Source organism: Indicator indicator, chromosome 7, assembly GCF_027791375.1.
Source record: "Indicator indicator isolate 239-I01 chromosome 7, UM_Iind_1.1, whole genome shotgun sequence".
Lineage (NCBI taxonomy): Eukaryota > Metazoa > Chordata > Aves > Piciformes > Indicatoridae > Indicator > Indicator indicator.
In genome coordinates, this window is record NC_072016.1 from 23,752,569 (window position 1) to 23,762,291 (window position 9,723).

Here is a 9,723-nt window from a genome sequence, read left to right on the forward strand (position 1 = left end):
TATCATTCAGCCACTACCCTAGAAAGATCTGTTTGTCCTAGTTTCCATGTTTTGGAAATGCAGAAGACTGCTGATGCTGATACCCAGATCTTTTACATTCTGCTGTTTTCCACTGGATGGTTGTGCTTATCAGCAATGGCATGGAAGAGGAACAGTATCGCCTGTGTCTGTGCAATCAAAACCAGACTACAGTGTTGATCATGGAAGGTAATCAAGGGAAGCTGGAACTGAATGCAGTCAACAGGAACCACTTTTTAAAACTTTTTTCATCATCCCAAAATGTGGACATGAATGCATCAGATTTAAAAAGCTCAGAACTCTTAAAAATAGTTACCTTTGGGGTTGGATATTGACCCAAGTAGTCTGACTGCCCATTTGAGGACTCGAACTTTCTGGGACCTTTGCAGAGTCTTTCTCTTGTCTTAGTTCAGCTCCCTGCAATAACTGCCTGTGTAAGAACATATTTTTATGGCACACATCGGCTGGGTAGCTCTTGAGGAGCATAGGCAACCGTTACCCATGGCTTTCATTACAAAAGCCAGAGATACCAGTACAGGCTGTGTGCTGTGTAAAGTCAAGGCCAGGTACTCACAGCCCAGTGGTAGTAACAAGAATAATTTTAAGCATGGAATCGCCTTGGAAGCATTTTGCCCCTTCATGGTACTGGGTTCTGTACACACCTAACCACATTTGTATGAAGAAGATACAGTTTTGCTGAAAATAATCAATCTGTAGAACATTTACAGCGGGAAAATACTCATCTCTGATAGTGTTGTACAGTTTGTGGGGTGACTTAGTGGCAACTTCAACATCAGAAATTAAATCACTTAAAAGCTGTTACTCATGCTCTAAAATTTGCACTTCCAGGGAATTACTGCTTACCATGTACAGTTCATGTTCCCTAGTGACTTACTATTTTACCAATTTGTCTCTAAATGATGCAATTAGATTTAAAATTACAAATAACAAAATTTTTAATTAAAAAATAGGGAAGGTTTATTCTAATTCTCAAGTATTTTTACTTTTGCAGCTAGGCTACAGGCCTAGTGAACAGTGAAATTATTTCATTGAAAAAAAAAAGACATCTTAAGACATGTAGAATTCATATTTGAAATAATGATTGCCTCAGTGAATTAATAGGACTTTTTTCAAAATAAGATGTAATGTTTTCCTGTAAGCAAAGCCCTCACTGAAATGAGTTAACTGATGAATATGTCAAGAATTGATTATTTTGTCTATTTTAACAGGCATTTCCCAGAAGAGGACAGGAGAATGAAGAATGATTCTGTTCAATGCATTGTTCTAAAAGTTCCTTAGATTTATGCAGGTGCATCATAAGATCATCACATGGTCACTGCTTTCCTGGTCGTGTTACACTTTTCATCATTTTTTGGGACATTTTCTGGCAAGAAGTCCTCTGGAAATGCTTCACTTTTTCTTGCTGCTCTGCTGTAGTCTTGGAGGAATGGTATGGTTATGGTTAGACCGCATTTGAGGACTCAAATTTTGCAGTAGTTGTTATCAGTTACTGCTGCATTACCCAAAGCTAACAGATCAAGTGTCTTCTATGTGGCTATGGATGACACTGGCACTTTAATTATGCTTCTGAGCAGCTAACGCAAAGCTGAGTTGCTGCCCATCATTGATCAGAAACGTATGAATGTGGAGAGCAGTTTGTTTTCCCCAAGTCCTTAGCATACCTAAAAGAAATTACACTTGTGATGTAAATATATCCTGAAGACTTGTATGGCTCTTCACCTCTTTAAATCTCACATCGTGTTTCTTGTCTCTCTGTGAGCTACCTTCCTTGTTACTTCAGTCTGCTTTTTATTGGTATCACTCCTCTCATTTCTTCCAACTCTGAACCTTAATGCCTTCAGCCTTTTGTAAGCTCCAGTCTTGGTTCTTTAGTGACTTAGGGGGGTGTGCCAGCTGACTGTGCTGTGTTGACGCTGGCAAGGGAAAGACCAGCAGCTGGACCCTGTGGGTGGGATGGGAGCTGACAGGCAGTGCACCTGACAGGTGCAGGAACTGCTCACCGCACTTTACCGGCCCTGAGAACTGGTGTTAAACCACAAAGGAATCCATTTATGAAATCCATACTACAGAATCATACATCATCAGGTCCAGCCATTAACCCTACTCTACCAAGTTCACCACTCCATGTTGCTAAGTGCCGCATCTAAATGACCTTTAACACAACCAGGGATGGTGACAACCACCATCCTGGGCAGCCTGTTCCAATGCTTGACCACTCCTTCAGTGAATTTTTTTTTCTTATGGATTAGGCTTTCTGTTGTTTCTGCATGTGTCATAGTATTTCATGCTGAAATATAGTGAACTGTTACTGTGACATGAAGTTCATAGCAAAGAGCATTACCTATTCCCAATGTCTGATGACACACATTTGCTTCTGCTGTTACAGAACTAGAACAGAAATTGTACCAAATGCCTTTATTATAAAGTGATTTTACAAGTCATTTCAGTTACCTGAGCATAGTGAACTTACGATTGCATTTTGGCATAGCCGTGCCATGATATGAGCACAGGTGTTTGTATACAGCTGTGCGGTTGTTTTCTGATTACTGCTGCGTGCTCTCATGAAGGGTAGGTTTGCCCTTTCCAAGTAAAACATGTAAGTCTTCCTCAGAGGTGTTTCCTAACCTCATCCAAGAAACAGGAAATCACTCATGTTCCAAATATGAAAATCGCTTGCTTGAATAATAAAATCTATTCTACATGTCGCTTTAGGCATATATCTGGTTAAATGCCTGGAAAACATTAGCTAAGTGTCTAGTCTCAGGCTTGTAACTGCCGGAGATAACACGATTACCATGTGGATCCGCAGCTGTGCATTGCCCCTGGGGTTGCAGCCTGTGCTCGGAGCACAGCTGCTGGATCGGATGGCAGGAGTGAGGTGGCTGAAGGGTGCACACTCGACGTCACTGTCCTCTGGATGGGGAGAAGAGCTCCAGGCAGCTAGTGTGTGCCAAGGGAGCTGCCAACTGCCCAGCCTTCTCCCAGGGAGTCTTCATCTGGGTTTGCTGTCTGCTTTGGCAACAAATACTTAATTGAGGGAGAGGGGTGTCTTTGTCTACAGAATAAGTTTGGTAACTTAATGATTAATGCTTCAGCATTGATACTGAGTTTGTGTTATTGCTGGTCACCTCCGGCCTAGACAGTGCAAACAAAACCTGTCAGCTCAGTGGGCAGAGGCCCTCCTGTTGGAGCCACAGGATATTTCTGGAGAAGTGAGGAACATCAAGGGTTTGGGTGGTGAACATGAATCATTTTCAGTTGTTGTGGTTCCAACATACACAGTTCCAGGGTGTCAGAAATGGGTGCTTGCTGTACCTGAGCATCCCTGACTCAGAAGAGGAGACTGGCTCTTGGCTTTCCCAAGTTGTGCTCCCTCCTGCAGAGGGAGTATAAAGCCCAGGCTGTCCAGCCTGGGCTGCTAGGGCTTTGCAAAGATATATGAAAATATTGTGATTTGGAGTCACAATCAACTGTCTACCCAGGGCAGCACTCAGGCTATGTGGCCGTGTGTTGGGCCAGTCCTCGTGTTTTCACAGATGCTGTTTATGTAACACTCTGTTTCCCTTTTTAAAGCTGTGGTCCAAGTGCAAAAAGCCAGCTGCGTTTTCCTGGAGGAGTCACTGCAATTTAGTGTTAGGTTAGTAAATATAGTAACATTTGTTTTAATAGGAACATGTTCCACTGAACTGAGAAGTATTTTTTTTTCAGACGTTGTATGCTATCCACATTACTTGCAACCTTTTCCAAGGAACTTGCAATGTGTGGAGGGAAGGAGAAGTGTTCTTGAAGATGGGAAGTCAAAATAAGATTAGTTCAGGGCACACTTTTGTGTTAGACCTATTACAGGAATGAATTCAAGTTGTGCTTTTGAATTTGCAAACTTGAATTTGTTTAAAAATATGTCATTATATGAGACCAGTAGATGCTGTTTTGGAAAGTCAAAGAATACAGATGGCAAAGAGGAAAATGTACAGGGAAATACTTAGTTCTGGGTCCACTGCATCCAGAAGAAAATACTTTGTGACCTTTTTCTTAATTTCATAAAAACCTATGACCCTTTGGACTTTGAGATACACACACCTATGAAAATCACAACTTTGTTGTAAACTGTGGTTAAGACTGGAAAATTGCATAAGGAAGGAAAGAGAAGCAAGCCCTAACTACTTGCATCTGAATTTAAATTACTGAGTTTAGTGGATTCTAGAATATAACCTTTAGGATAAAATTAATCAGCTCTGCTTTTATTGGAACAGAATGAGTTTTTCTTAATACATCACAGTGAGAAGTGCATTTGGGCTGTGGGCACGCAGCGGTGCAGGGCATGCCTGGGAGCAGGCTGGTACAAGCACCTTCATGCAAACAAAATTCCTCTGTGCTGGCTGATTTTGCAGGATCCAGACTTCTAGCTCTTTTAAATGTTAGCATCATGATTGCCTTGGAGTTATTGAGAATTCATGTCAGCTGGGTCTGTATCAGCCTCACACCTCCCTTAGGAACACAGAGCAGAGCTACTCCTTAAGGTTGGGCAGTGCTAGAAGAGCTTTTTGGGCCTCACCCTGACCCTGCCGTGAGTGGCTGATTGGCCACAGCTGTTGTGTTTGCACTAATGATGGCAGCTGTGGGCTTAATCAGGGCCTTGTGAGCTTGTGTGTAGCTGGCTCCTCTGATTTGATACCTGAAGCTGACAGGAGAAGGTTCCTCGCTGGCTCTTCCTGAAGGAAGTGGCAAATGTGCCTAGGCAGCAGTCACTGCTATGATACAAATGGTGTTCCTCCTGTGAGAAGCAGTGGTGTGCATTTGTGCAGACTGCGAATGTGGAGGAGGCAGGAGATGAAGTTGTACAGAGCTGTAGAACCATGAGCTGATTAGGCAAAGCTGAGAGTGGCTGATGTACTAGAAGGCTGTGCTGCCGTTCACCCAGATCTGGACAGGCTGAGGAGTTGGGCAAAGCTGACCCTCATGAAGCTCGACAAGGGCAAGCAGAGTTCTGCTCCTGGTGAGGAATAACCCCATGCACCAGTACAGGTAAGTGACTGACCTGCTGGAAAGCAGCTCTGCAGAGAAGGGCCTGGGAGTGCTGGTGGACAGTAAGTTTACCATGGGCTAATAATGTGCCCTTGTGGCCAAGAAAGCCAATGGTATTCTGGAGTGCATTAAGACGAGTGTGTTCAGCAGGTCAACGAAGGTCTACTCTGCCTTGGTGAGACCACATCTAGAGTATTGTGTCCAGTTCTTGGCTCCCTGGTTCAAGAAATACAGGGAATGACTGGGTAGAATCCAGCAGAGGGCCATGAGGATGATTAGGGAACTGAGGCATCTCTCTTTACAATGAGAGGCTGAGTAGACAGAGTGGATTTTATAAATGCATATAAATATTGAAGACGTGGAGGTCATGAGGATGAGGCTGGGCTCTTCAGTGGTGTCCAGTGATAGGACAAGGGGAAATGGGTAGCAACGGGTGCAAGAGAACACAGAAGGTTTCCCTTGAATTGAGGAGAAGCTACTTTGAGTGTGACAGCACCTGAACAGGCCACCCAGAGGGGTTGTGGAGTTTGGAGACTTTCAAAACCTGCGTGGATGTGTTTCTGTGCAACTTCCTTTAGGTATACCTGCATTAGCAGGGGAGTGGACTAGATGGTCTCTTCCAACTCCTACCATTTTGTGGGTCCATAAGCTAATGGCTGCAGTGGTACCTTTGGCCCTGGGAGAGCCTGAGCTCTTGCATGGGTATCCTGAAGCCTTACGTAATCTTAAGTGGCTTCTCTCTGACTTCCTTACAAGCCATGGATGGGGAAAATTATCCTATTAAAGGCACAGCTTAAATAAAAAAAACCCAAACCTTTGAGATGATTTGGTGTTCAGGTATTCTCTGGAGAGAAGATTAGAGAGAGATCAAAGCTTACACTACTCTTGGTGTGCAAGTTGCATTTCCCAGGGGTCAGCTGGGATGGTTTTCTGGCCTGCAAATGCAGTCCCCAGTTGTTTTTTTTTGTTGTTGTTGGTGTTTTGTTTGTTTGGTGTTTTCTTTGTTGGTTTGTTTTTTTTTTTTGCATGTGTGCTTTTAAAATCTTGTCCAAGTGACTTTTTGGTTGCTGGGTTCTTGTGACACTTTTCTTGGATACTGTGAAATTTCTGAGGAGTGGGATGAGAGGAAAAGGCATTTGATTTGCTTGAGTTTGTGGATTTATTCATTACTTGTTTGGAATTAGGTTTTGAAACATTTCAGCAGGGGGAGGTTGGTGTGTGATTTTTTTTTTTTTTTTTTTTTTTGGTTTGGTTTGGTTTGGTTTTGTTGTTGTTCTGCAAATTGAGCCAAGTTCTTCAGCACTGGCCTATAATGTCCACAGACATGAATAATTCAATGTCTCATCAAACTCTGCTGGTGCCGTAATTGTTAGAGACTTTAATCAAATTCGTAATTTACAGATGTGGTTGCTAAGTGCTCCAGTGCTCTGTTGCTGTAATTCATATGTAGCCTTTCACTTCTCTGTTTTAATAGATATTCCTAACACTCCACCTCCTCAAATATCTTCTTTGAACTTAATGTAAAAAAAAAAAAAAAAAAACCACAAAAAAACCAAAACAAAAACAAAACCCCAAAAGGATACTGCTTAAATATTTTAAAACATTTAAAAGGCAACATTCCATGTTGACATTGATGGCTAGCATGGTTCTTTTGAATTTAGTACTTCTCAGAATCAGAAGAGGCTTTAGTGTGCTCACATGACAGCAAATAAAAGTATGTTAAGTATTTTTCGACATAATGATGTTCTGTTAGATCTCATTGGACTTCTGCCTCCAATAGAAGGACATTAAGGTGCCTGTTCAGTCTGAAAAAGCTAGATAGGATTAGACATACTGGAAGCCAATTTCCACTAAAGATAAAATTTCTTCTTTCTTGATCCAGGTCCAGGCAGGGATGTTTGAAACTCATGCTTTGTTTTGTGCTTTCAGCTTTCTTTCAGTCTTGTGACATGGTCTCCACACCTTACACTGTGATGGGGCTGTTCACAGGAATCCTGTGCTTACAAAAGCCTTGGAATTTAGGGTTCTTGTTTGTATTTTGGTTGGTTGGTTTTTTTTTTTCTTCTGGTAGGTGTTACTAATAGTTTCAAGTAACTGTGTACTGTTTTTGGCTAACACTTTGTTACAGAACATAATAGATAGAAATGCTTCTTTTTATTATTAGCTGTTAGAAGGCTAAGTATTCTAAATATCATAAGGTATGCATCCTAGTAGAACAGACAGAGTAGATTTATTGGCTTACTATTTTTAAATTAACGTTTCATTTCCTGGTGGTTTTAATTTCTTCCTCATCACACCCCTTGAGGAGAAGGCAAAGTATTTGTCTGAGACTGTATCAGCATTCCCTGTGTGACATAAAAATTGAGCTTCTTAATATTTCATTACAAAAATAAATTAATATCCCAAAGCTATTTTGCAGCAATCAGCTGCATACATTTTCTGTGTAAAAGCTGAATGTGGTATCAATAAGCCACAAAACTGCTGCTAGATATAGATGACAACGTCGGAAATATTAGAAATACCATTGAGATTAATGTTAGAGAAAAGAAGGTTGCACTTCAGACTGTACCTTCAAATTACTGCAGACATAGACCCCTCAGATGTTGTTCCTCCCTTCCAAGGCCCACCCTGGGGGGAGCAGTGAAGGCAAACCTCTGCACTGTTAGAGAACCTCTGAGGGAGGACTGTGGGATATATGCCAAACCCACAAAGCATTCCCAGTTCTGCCTTTCCAGGGACAAGCATGGAAAGAATAACTTGAAAATAAAGACTGTTAATACTTGCATGTTCACTGGTCTGGAAAATTCCTTGGTAGTGTGCACTAATGGTTTAGGATGAAGTCTTCCTGCTATTTATTTTTTAATTAAATTTTTGCTAAGAATTTCACTGTTCACCCAGCCCTGTATATACTATTTGCAGGCTTTTCTGGTTAGTTGGGAAGCTGGGCTTGCTGTGGTGAAATTATAGCAGACTAAAGAGGGAAGATCTGTCCGCACATCCTCATAAGAATTACTGATTTGTCTCCAAAAGATATACTAATATCAGTAGTCAGCTGAATTTTTGCTATATGATTTATTTGCTAAAAGGAATCTGTTTCTTGGGAACTATTAACTTGATAAATCAAATTGCTGCTAACGTAACTGAAGAGATCTCACTGGCATCGAGTTACTTCTTGTCATACTGTGTTGTGCTCTAATGGCAACAAAGTGCCTAGAAAGCAATTTTATTGTTTACTTTTATGCCTGTGTAAATAGTTAATTTATCCTAATGACTGGATGGGACATAATTGGAAGTAAGTTTTTAAGGATGTGATAAGCATATTAATTATGAGTGTGATCTGGCCATCAGGAAGACTCTTGTCGGTTTGATTTTTTTTTTCCCCCTCCCCCCCCCCTTAATGCTGGTAAACATAATTATCTTTTCTAATGAGCCATGATGACTGAAAGTGGTACTGTTCTACTCTGGGAGTCTGTTGTGGATGTCTGGTTATCAAAACAATTTCCCTGGAGAGTGTTCAGCAGTTTAAAAATGCTTATGGGACCTCCAGAGCTCCTGTACTTGCAAGAATTTCACCCACCCCCCCCCAAGGCTTGTATCTCTGTAGTGTGGGTAGCACTGGGAGAGCATGTTAAGAAAGTGGGAATCTCCTAATGGCTCTGTGCTTGTTCAGGCTCAATGTGACTTTGGAGAAGTGGTTTTGCTTCAGCGAAGTAGGGTAGTGGTTGCAACCACTGACATGTCAAAAGATTCTTGCTACAGGAAACCCTGCACTGTGCTGCAGCCAGCAGACATTTCTCTCCTTTCCTGTTAAAATGATAAACATGTGGGAGGGGAAAAAAACCCTGAAATTCAAGTCTTCGAAAATGCAAAATGTTTTTATACAGTGCTGCCACTGATCACTTTAATTGAGAGAAAGAAAACATTCTGCAGCAGGCACTGTATCAAATCTGGAAAATGCTATTTTAGAAAGCACATTGAAAGTAGCAGCATATTACTGTTTTAGTGTTGCCCTTGCCTTTGTTGCAAGATATTTAAATATTTCATAATGTACCTTTATAAGAAAAAAAAACAGTTGGTTGATTATCATTACATTGCCTTCCACAGCTGGTTCACCTCGTTTAGCTGCTGGTTTGTGGCTTCAGCAGTTTTCAAGTGAAAAGGAACCATGGAAAAAGTTAAGCCTGGTTGAAGCAAGTTGGTGTTTTTCTTTTTTATTAATGCAAGTACATCCAGTCAAACACAGAATATCCTGCTTTATGGTACAGCTTTATATTTAGCATTTCAGCTCAGAATAGCAAAACACAGTATTGAAGGAACGTATCAAACTGAGGGAGGAAAAATAAAAAGGAACCAATGTGGATACTGCATTGATTTCAAGTATATACTAGGACTGATTGACCAGTGAAGTGCACATTCATGTGAAAGCTTTTTTTTAATACATTTACAGAAAGTTCTAAAATTGCATTTCAAATATATATTTTTTTCTTAAATTTTAAGCATCCCTTTTAAATTTCAGTTACATAAACAAAGCTGATATACAATCCCTCTTTTAGTGTCCAACAATGTTGCTAGCTAGAACATCTCTGAAAGTGCAAAACACTGTAATAATACAGTATAAATATTGTTACTCTAATCCAGGGCTGAAATCAGTACTTCAGC